Below are 19,235 nucleotides of genomic sequence, written 5' to 3' on the forward strand. Positions count from 1 at the left end.
ATGGCAGGAATAACTACAAACATGTAAGTAATAACAGTAAATGTGAATAGATTAAAGTCATTTGTTAAAGACAGAATTCCAGAAAATCGTCTCAAATGAAGCATACCAAAATCACAATGACATAAGAATCTGTAAATAAAGGAATGTAAAAAGGATCATAGGCAAATGCTAGCAGATTAACAATAATAATAGACAATAAAATATAATTCAAAGTGAAAATTGTTTTAAAGTGAGGGAAATTTACTTTTCTGAAAGGAACAATTCTTCAAGATGATTTATTTAACAGTCATGAATTTTCTGTACATAAAATACAGCTTTGATTAATGTAAAACAAAAACTGATAGAGATCAAGGATAATTTTAGTTATGATATAAATTTATAGCACAAATCTTTCAGAAATTAGCAGATCATGCAAGGGAAAAAGACACAAATATAGAAGACATGTTATGATTGAGAAACCTTATTATACATATGTTTGTAAGAATGCAGATAAAGGAGCAGAAACATCTATATGGCTATTATTTTATAATATATAACATATAAATAATGTTTTAACTTTTAAAAATCTTCATTTGTTACAATAAGCATGTATTCTAAAATTTAACAGTAAAAGCTGGAAAGAATAAGGTAAGCAAATATATATATACATACACACACACAAAGCATGTATCCATACACATATATAGCTTTTGACAAAATCAAGTAGTGTTTTGATGGTTCCATTTGTGTCCTGGGTTTTTTGATTTTTCATACTAATTTATGTAAATATTTATTTATGATGAAGAACCAGTATTAAAAAACTCCTTATTTGTGTGTGTGTGTGTGTGTGTGTGTGTGTGTGTGTGTGTGTGTGTGATGCCTAAGCATGATTTAAAAGCTGCCCTGGTGACTTTAAGATGTAATCAAACTTAAGCAACACCAGCAGAATATTTGTTACCAAATGTAAGCACTGGTATAGATAGAGTCCCTCTTCACTAAGAATTTCAAAATTTAGGTTCTATCATTGGTATGCCACTAACTTAAAAATGAAATCACTTGATTTCTCTCATTCAGTGTCTAATTTTGTAGATCTGGGGTAACAGTAACTGACATAGTTGTCTTACAAAGCTAACTGGGAATCCGATACGCTATCCCATGTAAAAGCACTTGGAAGATTGTAAAGCAATCCAGGTGATACTGGGGAGTTCTCGGGCCCGAGATTCCACCACTAGCAGGTGCCAAGTTCTTGACTTCACCGTGAGAAAGAATTCTAGGATGAGTCAGAGTAAAGTATAACAGAAGCAGCTTTCTTGCAAAGGGAAAGTGCACTCTCAAGGTATGAGAGCAGGAGCGCTCAGGGGAGAGCTACAGACACTGGGCGTTGGGATTCTAGCTCTTAACTGACAGTCGTTAGCAAAGGGGGTGGAATAGTCATTCCTTGAGGTGGGGATTTCCTGGAGCAGGGTTACCCGGTGTTTCCTCCTTATGTGGTCAGGGGGTTCCTGTCAGGGCACCCTTAGCGGGGAGATCTTAGTATGGTAAGGTAGTGCAATGAAGGAACACTGTGAACTTGGCCCTACTTTGTCGGCCATCTTGGGCCTGTCTGGTTAGATCCGGTTCCTGTGGTGTTTGTTTTGGAGTGCGGCCAGGACCGGCCTCTGACTGCCTCTTTGCTGGCCGCCAGGCATCCTGTTCAAACCTAACTAACTGCCTCCTCTCACGCAGGTTTATTCGCATTGCTACCAACTAATCCGATTTTATGGCCTAATTTAAACAAGGGAATTGCCTTAGAAAGAATTCTCTCCTAAATTGTTCACACATTTTAACACAAAGAAAACAAGGAGATAGAATGAATATTTTTTCTAATCAATTTATAATTAAATTACAGATAAACTTAACACAATATGTTAATGAAACAGTAAGTAGCTGAAATTGCCTATATGTAATCAGTTAAGACTCTTTCCAGATGGAAATTTTTCCACGTGTGTAACAGAATATAACCTCCTAAGAAAGAGAATGGCACCCTGGCTTTCTTTAGTACGGTAGACATGGGCATTTGCATGCAGATTCCTGAAATTCGCTCAGCGTCTCAAATTGCTTGTTCAGATCTGAGCGAGGAGAAGTCTTTAGCAGGACTGGCGGGAAAGCAAGCACACATCTCAGTCTGTGACCTGGGAGAGGCACCTCCTCTCTTCGCAAGGCCCTGCTTTTTGCAGAATTACCCTCACACACGCCCTGTTCCAATGACAAGACCACGTCATCACTCACTCCAAAAGTAATTTGAAATTTCCAGCTTTGGTATCAATTGATATAAATATACTACAACCATGCAGTCTTAGAAGTCCAATGAAGGAAAATGTTCTGAGGCTTCTGAACTGTCATAGTTTTGAGGTTAAAATATATATATATATATATATATATATGTATATTGAGAGAGAGAGAAGCAACACTTTTGTCCCTGTTGGCTTCCCATGATTGCCCCCTGACCCATTATTGCTCAGAGATGCTGGGAAGTGTCAGAGTTGGCCTCCACCTCATTATACCAGCTCAGCTTTCAGTTTTTCCTGAGATAAAGTTCTGGGCAAGTTGCTGTCCCACTTGGATTTTATGTCCATGTTCTCAGTAGGACAAGTATAGTTTACAATCACACACAAATATACATAGTGATATTACATTGAAACTATGATTGAACAGTGTCATAACATGAAAAATCACACTGTCTTAATAATCAGCAAAGTACAAATGGCTTGTAATGTATATTTTCTTGTACATGTCCTAGACTGCAAAAGTCCTACTTCAAAGTCCCTTTAAAATTTGGTGCAAAGCTGGCCTTACTTTTTCTGAGTTTTATCATATTTTCTATATATTAGAAAACTCATCTTTTTACTTGTATGAGCTTGATATCCTGTGTCCACTTCAAGTAGGCCTGTTAATCTTCTAACCTATGCATCTCATCTTAGATCCGTAAATTGGCCATACACTTTTTTTTGAGAAAGCAAAATCATTTTTCATGGTGTGATGTAAGAAGCAACTACAGCATACTGGAAAGATACTTTGAAGTTGTTTCTGCCCTCAATAGTCAGGGCTTTCTATAAAACATTACCTCCCACGGGGAACAGGGAAGACCGGCCACATGAGCAGCCAATTTTGAAATGTGTGCAGCTCCAGTGACATCATGGGCAGATCTCCTTATCATAGAATATAAGAACCACTACCAGAACCACTACCAGAACCCCTGCTTATTTCATGCTGTGAGCCAGGATTTCTGCAAAAACCCTTTATGTGCAAGCTTAGGCCTTGATTATTGCATATATATATATATATATATATATATATATATAATTTGACCTGAGAGTGGGTGGAAAGAGCACTTTACAGTTGATAGTCTTGAGACAGAGTGAGGTTAATGCATTTACCCAAAGGTACACCAGGGTAACTCATGGAGTTGAGATTCAAATCTTTGCTTGGAATCTCTACATTGCTCCTTAAATAAGAACAAATAACTTTGGCTACATAAATGGTAGTGGAGACTCCATAATTTGCACACTGAAATTTCAGTTATCACCTCTGAACTGGGGGTGTGGTTCATGGGACATGAAGTAGTGTGAGAGGTATGTCTCTGACATGTAAGAGAAGAAGCAGCACAAAAGTGACATGCATGAGGGCAACTGAAATTGTATTTATCTTGGTCACTTCTAGTTAGGAGACTGTCACTTGTCTGGTAGAATCATGACGGTTATATCTCTCTATAAATTATGCTGCCTACTCATATTATGAAAATGTGGTCCTCTTTTATAATCACCTCGATCACAGATTCTGATTATGTATAATACATGATTCCAATTTTATATGAACGAAAATATGTTTGTATCTCCAGCTTAACTGTTTATTAAAATGTAGGTAATCTTTGAGATGTAGAGTAAATTCTGTTCTAATTATGTTTATAGTGTCCATTTCAGTATTATTATAAAGACATATGTGAAGTAGGTGAACCTAATTCATAGTTAGTGTGGAGACACTGGAGGGCATGTTAACAGAACATGTAATACAAGATTCCTGCACTATTTGAACTCATAATCTGCAGTTCCCTGTACTAATGTACATTTTTTCCCCCAAAATTCGTTACCTGAATGGAAAAGCCACTATGATAAATGTGCTGCACAGATTAGGGGAACTTCCAGGCAAGGGAAAGCCTTGGTGGGAAGATATACCGTAAATCACAATCATGTCTCTGCTTTTGTTTTGATAAAAATACAGCTTGTTCTCCCAATGTTTAGACATGTGCATCATCAATAATGTCTTCCTCACACTATTAAAAGAAAATATCTTCTAAAATAGTAAAATAGTCTCTTATGAAAGCCGAAGAGTGAACAGGTCTAGCAAACTTCATACATCAAAAAAAAAAAAAAAAAAAAAAAGTGAATGCTGAAAATTCATGAGGATTCCATGCATATATCACCATAGTTCATGCAGAGGACTTTTAAGCATAAAAAAAATTAATGAATTATGTGAGTGCTGTGGATTCTGGAAAACTTCAAGATGTAAAGCATGTAATAACTAGAAAAACACTTTTGCTTTGGAATGGTGGCCACAATCAGCATGGATATCATTGAGACCATATTGATTCAATGGAAAACACTGATCATTGTCAAAGATCTGATGAAGGGAATAGAAAAGGAGATGATTTGGTAAAAGAACTGTATTTCAAGGAAATCTAGGGAGTGTGAAGAAATTTTAAAATTGCAAAATGGATAATTTGAAGATAATTTATAATGAATTTACAGTCATCTCCCTCAGTGAATTGCAGTAATCAGTTGACAAAATGATTTTACTGCATAGCCAAGTCTTATCTGAATGAAATTGGGTGTTTTTGTAAACAAGTGCTATCTAGTACATTCTTTTCAAAACACAAAAACAAAGATCTAGGACATAAAGCATTCTATAACAGAATGTATTTAGGTAGCAATGATGGGATGATGTTTAAGTGGAACACTTTCTTGGACTGTCAATCCAAAAACCCAAAGCCTCTGATCGGTCTTGGTGCTTCCCACATCTACCTGCTGCCAGTGGAACCGGGGCATCACCAACGACTTCTAGCCATTGTATATGTTTGTTGGTGCGGTTGTCTGCTGTGGTACTCTGAGGCAGATTACACTCTTTTTATGACAGATTTATAGAAAATATTGGACACGAAGAAAATGAATTTATCAATCAATTTTGAAAAAAAAGGTTTAAGAGTAAATAGAATGTGGGATAACTGGATCTCCCTTTTTTCCCGACTCCCAAACTTCTGAGGAAGTGAATGACAAAAAGCAAACAGTCTTGTAAGGCTGGCTTTCTTGAAGTGGACAGTGAAAATTTTGAGGATTATATAGCAAAGAATTTATTCTCAAGTAGTTCTTTAGACTTAGTGTCTTATCATTGTTCAAAAAATAGGAAAAAGGGGGATCACAAATACTCATTGGGGTAATCATTACTCCAAATCCTTTATATTTTATTTTTAAGACAAATTTTTGATTAGCAATTATATAGATGTCAGAGAATTTTAGTCATATTAGAAAAAAAAACACTTGGGCTTTTGTATGGGAAAGGAATAGATTGTTTTTCTCATTTAAATTAACCTATCATAGACTTCTACTATCTAAAAAGTCACCATACAACAGATATTTGGGAATAGACCAGATTCAGATAAGTGACTTTGTTATATTCCATTTTAATATTATAAAATCATCTCAACAACCACTCAGCCCAGTTTTTCAAAAACAATCTTTGAACGTATGGAAATCAGTAACAGTTAGTGGGAAATAGAAGTTGAAAGCTAAATATATTTAATTTCAGGTTTCTTATGGTTTCTACAGAAGCAGTTACCAAGACAGAGAAATATGAAGTGACTGATCCAAGTCCACACATTTAATAAGGACCAGGATGGGAATGGAATTTAAATTAGTTGCTCCCTGCTCTAGTACCCTTCACGATCAATTCCTGGGGACATCTTATCTAATTGAAGAGAAAGTACATTAGAACTAATAATGGATATTGCTGCTCTTAATAATTGTAGAGAAGACCTGTTGAAGTCAATGCCTCTGGAAGTCCTTGAAACCTATAGTGTGGTTATAAGTTATATTTTGAGAGGAGCTAGATAAGATGTAGACATTAACATTTTCAGTTGTCAACCTAAGATAATGAGGTTACCCTAATCTCACAATTTAGTGCCCACTTGAGACCCAGGGAGACTTGAGACAACACGTCTGTCAGCAGGAGATCAGATAAGTGTGCTTATGTTGGGGTTTTCACGATATACATGTAAAGAAGACAGTGCCTACTTAGCTATTTAGTTACATTTATTTGGGGGGAATTTACAGTTTTTTAGGACAGACTGTTTAATGAAGTTTCACAGACAAGCAATAACATAGAACCATTGGATTAACATTAAAGACTTTGAAGATATTTGCCAATTACTTAGGATAACGATTTTCTTTTATTCCAAAATAGTTACATTGAACCTGTCTCCTTTTGGGACAACTATTGGTATCTAGTTTCTTATTCGAAGCCTATCACTTTCTCTGATCTCTCTGACACGTTTTGTGCCATTTAGATAATATTTGAAATAGATGTATACAAATCTATATCCTTAGTCAGTGATTTACTGAATTAACTTCTTTAGATTTCATAGTTCCATGGCAGCACCATTTTAGAATAAAACATTATTAGAAAAGTAGTGCATAAACATTTATAGTACTCAAAAAACAAACAGAAATGTGAAGTAAAAACAAAAAACAAAAAACAGAAAAGTGTCCCCCTTCCCATTAATCCCTCCTCGAGTCCTTAAATGCTGTTTTTGACAAGCTTTGCTAACCTTACTTCCAGGAAGAGTTGGGTTTACACAGAGTATACTCTATAAACCAAACATCTTAGGTTGCTACAAAAATAGAACATTCTGAATTTAAAGATAATGAATCTAAATCTCTACTATACAGTGGTGATTCCAAGCAAATACTTCATGTCTATCTTTCTAAACTTCATGTCATCCTATCCATTCAACACTTTGTGCATAAATGAGATAGCTGTTGTCCTGCAACCTGTTTTTTATTGTTATTAGTTTTGGAGGGATGCCTGGTAGTATGCAGTTTTTGAACTCTTTTGGACACATATTAGTGTATGTTCACATAGAACTATTACATTTTCTTCAGAGATCACTGTGCCACATTTTGACTTACACTTCCTCCAGGTGCACTTCTTTTCCTATTGACATCTGGGCTTTGGTCACTTTTATTTTGTTCTCTATGTCGTATCAATATAGAAAATCTTTAAATTCTACTTGAGTAGCTGTAATCCTACAACTATGTCAATACATAAAATTGCAGAGCCACATGTATTCCTACTCCTAGTTTTCAGTGCAATCATCACAGGAGGGTTACATGAATATCACCTCACAATGGTTTTACAAGATGATTTGAAAGAAAAGACATCTGATCTGAAATCTAGAGGATGCAAGTTCTTAACCCTGTCATTAAATCTCTTTGTGAGCTTAGGCCCTGATTACTGCATGTGTAAATTAAGGGTATTGGACTAGATGATCCCTAAAATTATATTATTCTATGATTGCGTTTCACTCAGCTAATCATTAATTTTCTCTCTTTTTTTTTTGCAGATGGGTTTCTGTAGTGCCAGACTGCATATAATTTTTTTTACTAAGACACTCTGATTGTTGACCAAGGATATAATATTATGTATTCAAATAGATAAACTTATTCAAAAATACTTTTATAGTAGAGATTTAGATTCATTATCTTTAAATTCAGAATGTTCTATTTTTGTAGCGACCTAAGATGTTTGGTTTATAGAGTATACTCTGTGTAAACCCAACTCTTCCTGGAAGTAAGGTTAGCAAAGCTTGTCAAAAACAGCATTTAAGGACTCGAGGAGCAAGATGGCTGAGGAGTAGGAGACCTAAATTTCATCTGGCCCAGGAATTCAGCTAGATAAGGATCAAACCATTCTGAACACCTACAAACTCAACAGGAGATTGAAGAAAAGATTAGCAGCAACTCTCTGAACAGAAAAGTGACCACTTTCTGGAAGGTAGGACATGCAGAGAAGTGAATCCGAGGCAATATTCAGGAAGATAGATGGCAGGGGAGGGGGCCTCCGTCGTCCGCTTCTGGCAAGTGATAGAGCAGAGGAGCACAAAATCGGAACTTTTAAAAGTCTGCTCTGCTGAGGGACATCACTCCAGTGGCTAAGAGGGGGTGGAACCCTCGCTGGAACAGTGTGGTCCCAGGACCCTCGGGGTTACAGAAAGACCGGGGGTGCCTGAGTGCGGCAGAGCTCCCAGGTATCGGAGTGGGGAAGCCGGCTGCAGAGACGGAGCCAAGGCATGGGCTCTCAGCTCCGGGGTTGCCATAAACCGTGATCCGCGGCACTGTCGGGCCACTGCTCCTCCAGCAGGGACCCAACAAGCAGCAGGTCTGGGGAGACTCACCTTCCTCCCCCAGGAGGAGCAGCGCGGGAGCACACCGCAAGGATCTGCTGGGTTTGGAGACTCCAAACGAGGTTGTGTGCCTGAGACAGAAATGCTCGGTCACAGGCCGGGTAAGCACAGAGTGCAGCTGGAGACTGGGAGACGGGAGTGATTGACTGCTTTTCTCTGGGGGCTCACTGAGGAGTGGGGCCCTGAGTTCTTGGCTCCTCCAAGGTGGATATTGGAAGGCAGCCATTTTCACTCCCGTTCTCCAAAGCTGTACGGAAAGCATGCAGGGAACAAAAGCTACCAAGAGCAAACCCAAGCAGATTAGTTAGCCCCGCCCCCACCAAGGGTGGGGCAATTCCGCCTCCGGCAAAGACATTTGGGAACCACGGCAACAGGCCCCTCCCCCAGAAGATCAGCAAGAATAGCCAGCCAAGAACAAGTTTACGGATGAATGAGATCGGCAGAACTCCAGAGCTAGGGGAATACTGCACATAGAATTCATGGCTTTTTCCCCATGATTCTTTAGACTTTCAAAGTTAATTTTTTTAATTATCTTTTTCTTTGTTTTTTTTTAATATTTCTTTTTCCATTTTTTCAACCAAAATCTTATCAATCCCTTTTTTAAAAAATCTTTTTTATTTTTCATTTTTAGAGTCATATTCTATCCCTTCATAGTAGTTAGCCTTATTTTTGGTATATATATATAAGTTGTTCTCTCTTTAAAATTTTGGGATACAGTTTCTTCTAACAGGCCAAAATATACCCTAAATCTCTAGTGTATGGCTTTGTTCTAGTCTCCTGCCTGATCACATTCTCTCCCTTTTTTTTTTTTAACCTCTTCTTTCTTTTTTCAACCATCTTCTTATCTTATCAATTCCTTTTATAAAATCTTTTATAATTTTCATCTTTACAGTCATATTCCATCTGTTCATCATATTTACCCTTACTTTTGTACATATATAAGTTTTTCTTTCTTGAAAATTTTGGCAGGCACTTTCTTCTAACAGACCAAAATACGCCCAAGATCTAGTGTGTGGCACTGATCTATGCACCAGCCTGATCATATTTGATCATATTCTGTTTTGGTTTTTTTATCTTTTTTTATCTTTTTTCTTTCTTTCCCTTTCTTTTCCCCCAGTTTCAGGTCTCTTCTGACTTGTTTAGTGTATATTTTTCTGGGGTCTATGTTACCCAGTTAGCATTTTGTTCTCTCATTCATCTATTCTCCTCTGAACAAAATGACAAGACAGAAAAAATCACCTCAAAAAAAAAAGAACAAAAGGCCGTCCCAACTGCCAGGGACCTAATCAATACAGACATTAGTAAGATGATGGAACTAGAGTTCAGAATGACGATTTTAAAGATACTACCTGGGCTTGAAAAAAGCATGGAAGATATTAGAGAAACCCTTTCTGGAGAAATAAAAGAACTAAAATCTAACCAAGTCGAAATCAAAAAGGCTATTAATGAGGTGCAATAAAAAATGGGGGCGCTAACTGCTAGGATAAATGAGGCAGAAGAGAGAATCAGTGATATAGAAGACCAAATGATGGAAAATAAAGAAGCTGAGAAAAAGAGAGATAAACAACTACTGGATCACAAGGGCAGAATTTGGGAGATAAGTGATACCATAAGATGAAACAATATTAGAATAATTGGGATCCCAGAAGAAGAAGAAAGAGAGAGAGGGGCAGAAAGTATATTGGAGCAAATTATAGCAGAGAACTTCCCTAATTTAGGGAAGGAAACAGGCATCAAAATCCAGGAAGCACAGAGAACCCCTCTCAAAATCAATAAAAATAGGTCAACACCCCGACATCTAATAGTAAAACTTATGAGTCTCAGAGACAAAGAGAAAATCCTGAAAGCAGCTCAGGACAAGAGATCTGTAACCTACAATGGTAGAGACATTAGATTGGCAACAGACCTATCCACAGAGACCTGGCAGGCCAGAAAGGCCTGGCATGATATCTTCAGAGCACTAAGTGAGAAAAATATGCAGCCAAGAATACTATATCCAGCTAGGCTGTCATTGAAAATAGAAGGAGAGATAAAAAGCTTCCAGGACAAACAAAAACTAAAGGAATTTGCAAACACGAAACCAGCCCTACAAGAAATCTTGAAAGGGGTCCTCTAAGCAAAGAGAGAGCCTAAAAGCAACATAGACCAGAAAGGAACAGAGACAATATACAGTAACAGTCACCTTACAGGCAATACAATGGCACTAAATTCATATCTCTCAATAGTTACCCTGAATGTAAATGGGTTAAATGCCCCAATCAAAAGACATAGGCTATCAGATTGGATAAAAAAACAAGACCCATTGATATGCTGTCTGCAAGAGACTCATTTTAGACCCAAAGACACCCCCAGATTGAAAGTGAGGGGGTGGAAAACCATTTACCATGCTAATGGACACCAAAAGAAAGCTGGGGTGGCAAACCTTATATCAGACAAATTAGAATTTAAACCAAAGACTGTAATAAGAGATGAGGAAGGACACTATATCCTACTTAAAGGGTCTATCCAACAAGAAGATCTAACAATTGTAAATATCTCTGCCCCTAACTTGGGAACAGCCAATAATATAAGCCAGTTAATAACAAAAGCAAAGAAACACATCGACAACAATACAGTAATAGTGGAGGACTTTAACACCCCCCTCACTGAAATGGACAGATGATCTAAGCAAAAGATCAACAAGGAAATAAAGACTTTAAATGACACACTGGAACAAAGGGAGTTCACAGATATATTCAGAACATTCCATCCCAAAGCAACAGAATACACATTCTTCTCTAGTGCCCATGGAACATTCTCCAGAATAGATCACATCCTAGGTCACAAATCAGGTCTCAACTAGTACCAAAAGATAGGGATCATTCCCTGCCTATTTTCAGACCACAATGCTTTGAAACTAGAACTCAATCACAAGAGGAAAGTTGGGAAGAACTCAAATACATGGAGGCTAAAGAGCATCCTAGTAAAGAATGAATGGGTCAACCAGGAAATTAAAGAAGAATTAAAAAAATTCATGGAAACCAATGAAAATGAAAACATAACTGTTCAAAATCTTTGGGATACAGCAAAGGTGGTCCTACGAGGAAAGTATATAGCAATACAAGCCTTTCTCAAGAAACAAGAAAGGTTTCAAATACACAACCTAACCTTAAACCTACAGGAGCTGGAGAAAGAACAGCCAATAAAGCCTAAACCCAGCAGGAGAAGAGAAATAATAAAGATCAGAGCAGTAATCAATGAAATAGAAACCAAAAGAACAGTAGAACAGATCAACGAAACTAGGAGCTGGTTCTTTGAAAGAATTAACAATATTGATAAACCCCTGGCCAGACTTATCAAAAAGAGAAGAGAAATGACCCAAATAAATAAAATCATGAATGAAAGAGGAGAGATCACAACCAACACCAAAGAATACAAACAATTATAAGAACATATTATGAGCAACTCTATGCCAGCAAATGAAATAATCTGGATGAAATGGATGCATTCTTAGAGATGTATCAACTACCAAAATGGAACCAGGAAGAAATAGAAAATCTGAACAGACCTATAACCACTAAGGAAATTGGGCAGTAATCAAAAATCTCCCAACAAACAGAAGCCCAGGGCCAGATGGCTTCCCAGGGGAATTCTACCAAACATTTCAAGAAGAATTAATACCTATTCTTCTGAAACTGTTCCAAAAAATAGAAATAGAAGGAAAATTTCCAAACTCATTTTATGAGGTCACCATTACCTTGATCCCCAAACCAGACAAAGACCCCATCAAAAAGGAGAATTACAGACCAATATCCTTGATGAACATGGATGCAAAAATTCTCACCAAAATACTAGCCAATAGGATCCAACAGTACATTAAAAGGATTATTCACCACGACCAAATGGGATTTATCCCAGGGCTGCAAGGTTGGTTCAACGTCCGCAAATCAATCAACGTGATATAATATGTTAACAAAAGAAAGAACAAGAACCATATGATCCTCTCAATAGATGCAGAAAAAGCATTTGACAAAGTACAGCATCCTTTCTTGATCAAAACTCTTCAGATTATAGGCATGAGGGTACATATCTCAATATCATAAAAGCCATCTATGAAAAACCCACAGCGAATATCATTCTCAATGAGGAAAAACTGAGAGCTTTCCCCCTTAAGTCAGGAACACAGCAGGGATGTCCACTATCACCACTGCTATTCAACATAGTATTAGAAGTCCTAGCCACAGCAATCAGACAACAAAAAGAAATAAAAGGCATCCGAATTGGCAAAGAAGAAGTCAAACTCTCACTCTTTGCAGATGATATGGTACTTTCTGTGGAGAACCCAAAAGACTCCACTCCAAAACTGCTAGAACTCATACAGGAATTCAGTAAAGTGGCAGGATATAAAATCAATGCACAGAAATCAGTGGCATTCCTATACACCAACACCAACAACAAGACAGAAGAAAGAGAAATTAAGGAATCGATTCCATTTACAATTGCACCCAAAACCATAAGATACCTAGGAATAAATCTAACCAAAGAGGCAAAGAATCTGTACTCAGAAAAACTATAAAATACTCGTGAAAGAAATTGAGGAAGATACAAGAAATGGAAAAACTTTCCATGCTCATGGATTGGAAGAACAAATATTGTGAAGATGTCAATGCTACCTAGAGCAATCTACACATTTAATGCAATCCCTATCAAAATACCATCCACTTTTTTCAAAGAAATGGAACAAATAATCCTAAAATTTGTGTGGAACCAGAAAAGACCCCGCATAGCCAGAGGAATGTTGAAAAAGAAAAGCAAAGCTGGCAGCATCACAATTCCGGACTTCAAGCTCTATGATAAAGCTGTCATCATCAAGACAGTATAGTACTGGCACAGAAACAGACACATAGATCAATGGAACAGAATAGAGAGCCCAGAAATGGACCCTCAACTCTATGGTCAACTAATCTTCGACAAAGCAGGAAAGAATGTCCAATGGAAAAGACAGTCTCTTCAACAAATGGTGTTGGCAAAATTGGACAGCCACATGCAGAAGAATGAAACTGGACCATTTCCTTACACCACACACAAAAATAGACTCCAAATGGTTGAAAGACCTCAATGTGAGACAGGAGTCCATCAAAATCCTAAAGGAGAACACAGGCAGCAACCTCTTCGACCTCAGCCACAGGAACTTCTTCCTAGAAACATTGCCAAAGGCAAGGGAAGCAAGGGCAAAAATGAACTATTGATGCTTCATCAAATTAAAAGCTTTTGCACAGCAAAAGAAATAGTCAACAAAACCAAAAGACAACTGACAAAATGGGAGAAGATATTTGCAAATGACATATCAGATAAAGGGCTAGTATCCAAATCTATAAAGAACTTATGAAACTCAACACCCAAAGAACAAATGATCCAATCAAGAAATGGGCAGAAGACATGAACAGACATTTTTCCAAAGAAGACATCCAAATGGCCAACAGACACATGAAAAAGTGCTCAACATCGCTCGGCATCAGGGAAATCCAAGTCAAAACCTCAATGAGATACCACCTCACACCAGTCAGCATGGGTAAAGTTAACAGTCAGGAAACGACAGATGTTGGCAGGGATGTGGAGAAAGGGGAACCCTCCTACACTGTTGGTGGGAATGCAAGCTGGTGCAGCCACTCTGGAAAACAGTATGGAGGTTCCTCAGAAAGTTGAAAATAGAGCTACCATATGACCCAGCAATTGCACTACTGGGTATTTACCCAAAAGATACAAATGTAGGGATCTGAAGGGTACGTGCACCCCGATGTTTATAGCAGCAATGTCCACAATAGCCAAACTATGGAAAGAGCCAAGATGTCCATCGACAGATGAGTGGATAAAGAAGATGTGGTATATATATATACAATGGAATATTATGCAGCCATCAAAAGGAATGAAATCTTGCCATTTGCAACAATGTGGATGGAACTGGAGGGTATTATGCTGAGCGAAATAAGTCAATCAGAGAAAGACATGTATCATATGACCTCACTGATATGAGGAATTCTTAATCTCAGGAAACAAACTGAGGGTTGCTGGAGTGGTGGGGGGTGGGAAGGATGGGGTGGCTGGGTGATAGACATTGGGGAGCGTATGTGCAATGGTGAGCGCTGCGAATTGTGTAAGACTGTTGAATCACAGACTTGTACCTCTGAAACAAATAATACATTATATGTTAAAAAAAAAAAAAAGAAGAAGATAGCAAGAAGGGAAAAATGAAGGGGGGGAAATCGGAGGGGGAGATGAACCATGAGAGACTATGGATTCTGAGAAATAAACTGAGAATTCTAGAGGGGAGGGGGGTGGGGGGATGTGTTAGCCTGGTGATGGGTATTAAGGAGGGCACGTTCTGCATGGAGCACTGGGTGTTATATACAGACAATGAATCATGGAACACTACATCAAAAACTAATGATGTAATGTATGGTGATTAACATAACATAATAAAATTGAAAAAAAAAATAGCATTTAATCCCATCAAACTCAAAGCTTGCCATGCCATCTTCTGTGATCCTCTCTGATCAGTCAGTATGATGGATGGGGTTTCATTCCCATCAGTGCTCTGGTTAGTGTCTGTAACACCAGAATCCACTCTGTCAGTCATACTAACCCTGCCAGCTGGTCACTCCCAGTAGTCAAGCATCAATGCACTACATCTATTCCCCATATTGTGCCAGTTGCTCAAAGAATAGAATGCATGATATATTAGCTAAGAAACGTGTAGAAAAAAATGATAAACACAACAGCTTAGGAAAAGTGTTGGTACCGGTTTGATCAGAACAGTATTAATTTTTAAATAAAAGTAATGCAATCTAGCAAACTCAAATCAAATTTGTTCTATGTGATAGACCCTTTAGTAAGCAATGTGGTTGAGGAAAAAATTGAATAGAACATTTTACAGCCACAAAAGAGGTTATAGTCAAGTAGGCAGAATAAATCTTCTACACACAGAAATATGAGACAGCATGTGGTAATTCTATATAAAAGGGACTTATAGAAATAGTTGGTAACAGACAAAGGTAAAGCCTTTGGATGTCACATTGTGTCAGATGCCTGTAATTTGACCTATTATGTAGGAAAGTGTTAGATATGTTTCAAATACTTCCTAGTGAAGGAGAAACTTAAACACCCCTCCTGCTCAGGTTATTATATATTTGGTGCTATGTCTTTGGCAGCATGGCATCAGTATAGATGCTGTCTTTGAACATCAGTAAACTGAATAAAGTATTAGGGAACCACTTTTTCCTAGAAAATTATCATTGGGAATTATCAATTATAATTGCACTGCCCCCCAACTATGAAAATAAGGGATAACTTGGGATGCTCTATATTTAGTTGCTTCACCATAATATTAAAATACATTGTGTTTTGTAGCACAAAAGGGAGGGAAAGAAATAAAAATAAAAATAAACATTGTCAAAGGATAAAACCATCAATAGTACAAGACCCAGAAATAATAATTTAAAAAATGTTAAAACCATCAGACAGAAAATGAGTATGTTTAATTTTTTTTCAAAAAACCTAGTAGAAAAGCTGAACTACATTCATGAAAAAGAGATTTTTAAAAAGACAGGAATAAAATATAAAAGCCATAAATAAAATATTAAATAAAACAGTATCAGAAATGACAAATCTTTCTGTCAACTTAGTAGCTGACTAGAAACAGCTAAATAGTGATTCAGTCAATTCAAAGTCAGGTCAATAAGTATTCCCCAAAGTGAAAACAAAGAAAGATATGGTGAAATTTAAAAGAAGAAGGAGAAAAGGAATAAGACAACAGCAAAAAGTTCTGAGAAAATAACAGAGTCTAAAATATGTGTAATTAGACCCCCTCATGGAAAAGGAAGAAAGGTATAATGGGGCATGTGTGATAAGTGAAGAGATAATAGGAGAGAGTTTTCTAAAATTAATGAAAGACAATGAACCATAAATCCAAGAATCTCAGAAACCCTGAGCCAATGCATACTGGGGGAAATTTTAGAAAAAGAAAAACCTGGGCATCATAACCTAACTTTGGAAACCAAAGGTAGAGGGAAAATAATCATAAATGCATCCAGACAGAAAGAAAACCTGACATATAGAGAGGTACCTGGGTGGCTCAGTGGGTTAAGTGTCTGACTCTTGATTTCGGCTTAGGTCATGATCTCAGGGTCATGAGATCTAGCCCCGCATCGCATGGGGCTCTGCACTCAGTGGGAAGTCTGCTTGAGGATTCTTTCTCTCCCTCTCCCTCTGCCCCTCCACTCAAATAAACAAACAAATAAATCTTAAAAAAAAAAAAAGAAAAAGTAAAAGTAAACCTGACATACAGAGGAACAAAAAGTAAAACAAAACAAAACAAAAAAGAAAGAATCCAGCACACTGTACACCTTAGACTGCAATCAGAACAGTGGAATTAAAATCTTTAAAACACTTAAAGCATAAAACTGGCAACCCATAATTCTTTGCTCAGTGAGAATATCCTTTATAGTATTTGCAGAGACACTTCTATAAAGAATAGAAAAGGGCACATAAAAATTTTTTCAGTTCAATTAGTCCTTAAGGAAATGTAAGTCAAAATCACAATGAGATATTTCTACTCACTTACTAGAAGGGTTAAATTTCATTAAAAAATAAAAACAAACCATTTACTCTTGGTATAACACCTAGTGATGGTAAGGTTGCAAAATGACTGGAACTCTTCTGTATTTCTCATGGAAAGGAAAATGGCAAAGCCATTTGGAAACATGTAACAAGTATTCTTACACTTAGGTATTTATCCAAAAAAAGTCTACCAAAAAAACAAACAAACAAACAAACCTGTACACAAATGTTTATAGAAGCTACATTCATAATTGCTAAAAACAACACAAATACCCATGAATCTATGAATAAACAAACTGTGGTACATCCACACAATGGAATAAAATGACATTAAAAAGCAACAAATTACTGAAACAAACACATACACAAAGAATGTATCTTTAAAGCATTTTACAGATACAGAAAAACTACAGAGAATATGATTTCACTTACATGACATTCAGAAGAAAGAAAGCTATAGAACAGAAGTTAGATGTGTGGTTGTCAGGAGCTGGGTGTTGGAGGGGGAGGAGATGGACTTCAAGGGATGTGGTAGGGGTGAATAATGGTCCCCAAATATGTCCACTCCCTAATCCCCACAACTATGACTGATACCTTGTGGAGCTAAAGTGACTTTGCATTCTGTTAAAGATCTTGAGCTGAGGAGATTATCCAGGATCATCAGGATGGGCTCCAAATGATCACAGGGGTGCTTTTAAGAGGCAGGCAGAGTAGTCAAAGTCAGAGGGAAAAGGCAATATAATGAAGGATGCAGACACTGGAGTGATGCAGCCATGAGCCAAGGAGCAAACAAGTGCCAGAGGTCTCTGGAAGCTTGACGAAGTAAGGAAGCTATACTCTCCTGGAGAAGCAACCACTCTGCCGACACCTTGATTTTAGCCTCTGAAGACTCATTTCTGACTTCCTATCTCCAGGCCTGTAAGAGAATAAATGTGTGTCATTTGAAGTCACCAAGTTTATGGTAATCTGTCACATCAGCAATGGGAATCAATACAAGCAGCCACGAGGCACGTTTTGAGTAGAGCACAATCTATATGTTGATTGTGATGGGATAACATGATAGAAAACATTTCTGAATACCTATTAAACTGAGCACCTAAAAAAGGAGAATTTTGCTTTATGAAATAACACCATAATATATCTAACTTCAAAAAGACAGATCATGTCAATTATAATCATATGGCTACTAAAGTGTCTGTACTTTAAGTAGACTAAGTAAACTAAGTAGACTTCTGAACAAAGAATATTTTGGGGAACAGAGGGCTGTTTCCACTTATAAAGTGGTCAATTTATATAAAAGATGTAAAAATCCTAAAGTATATAAGCCTAACAAAATGCTTCATAGTACATGAAGCAAAATCTAATAGACCTGATAAGAGAAATAAGTAAATTCACAATAAATTTGAGGCTTTCAACACATGTTCATAGTTAATAAAACAAGTAGGTAAAGAAATCAGGAAATATATACAATGTTCAGAGAAAATTATCAACAAACCTGACTTAATTTATATATGTAAAATTTCCCATACAACATACAATAGTGAAGCCATTTTTTTAAGGGCACATGGAACATTCACCAATGTAGAACATATGCTGTGCAATAAGACATGTAAAAGCATTGATGTTTTACTAAAAAATATTCTCTGACCACAACAGAATTGAATTAGGTTATGAATAACAAGTATATATGAAAAATCCTCAAATATTTGAAAATTATATTTAAAAATAACAACCTTCCAAATAAGCCATGAGTCAAAAAGAAATGATAAGAAAAATTAGAACATTTTAGGAATGAATGAAAATAAAATCTACCATACCAAAACCTTGGGATAGAGCTGAAGATGTGCTTTCAGGTTAATTTACTGATTTACATGCTATGTAAAAATGAAAAAAAAAAATTAAAACAATGATCTAATCTTCCACATTTAGAAACTAGGAAGAACAGCAAATTAAACCTAAAGTAGAGGCTTAGATAAAACAAAAATAACAACAGAAAATACTGAAACGGTACATGGGCCATTAACAGAGTAAATCGATGAAACCAAAATGGATTCTTATACCATACCAATACAGAAATAAAACTCTAGCAAGAATGATCAATAGTAGGGCACCTAGGTGGCTCAGTTGGTTAAGCTTCTGCCTTCGGCTCAGGTCATGATCCCAGGGTCCT

This window comes from Phoca vitulina, unplaced genomic scaffold, assembly GCF_004348235.1.
Source record: "Phoca vitulina isolate PV1807 unplaced genomic scaffold, GSC_HSeal_1.0 scaffold9, whole genome shotgun sequence".
NCBI classification, from domain to species: Eukaryota; Metazoa; Chordata; class Mammalia; order Carnivora; family Phocidae; genus Phoca; species Phoca vitulina.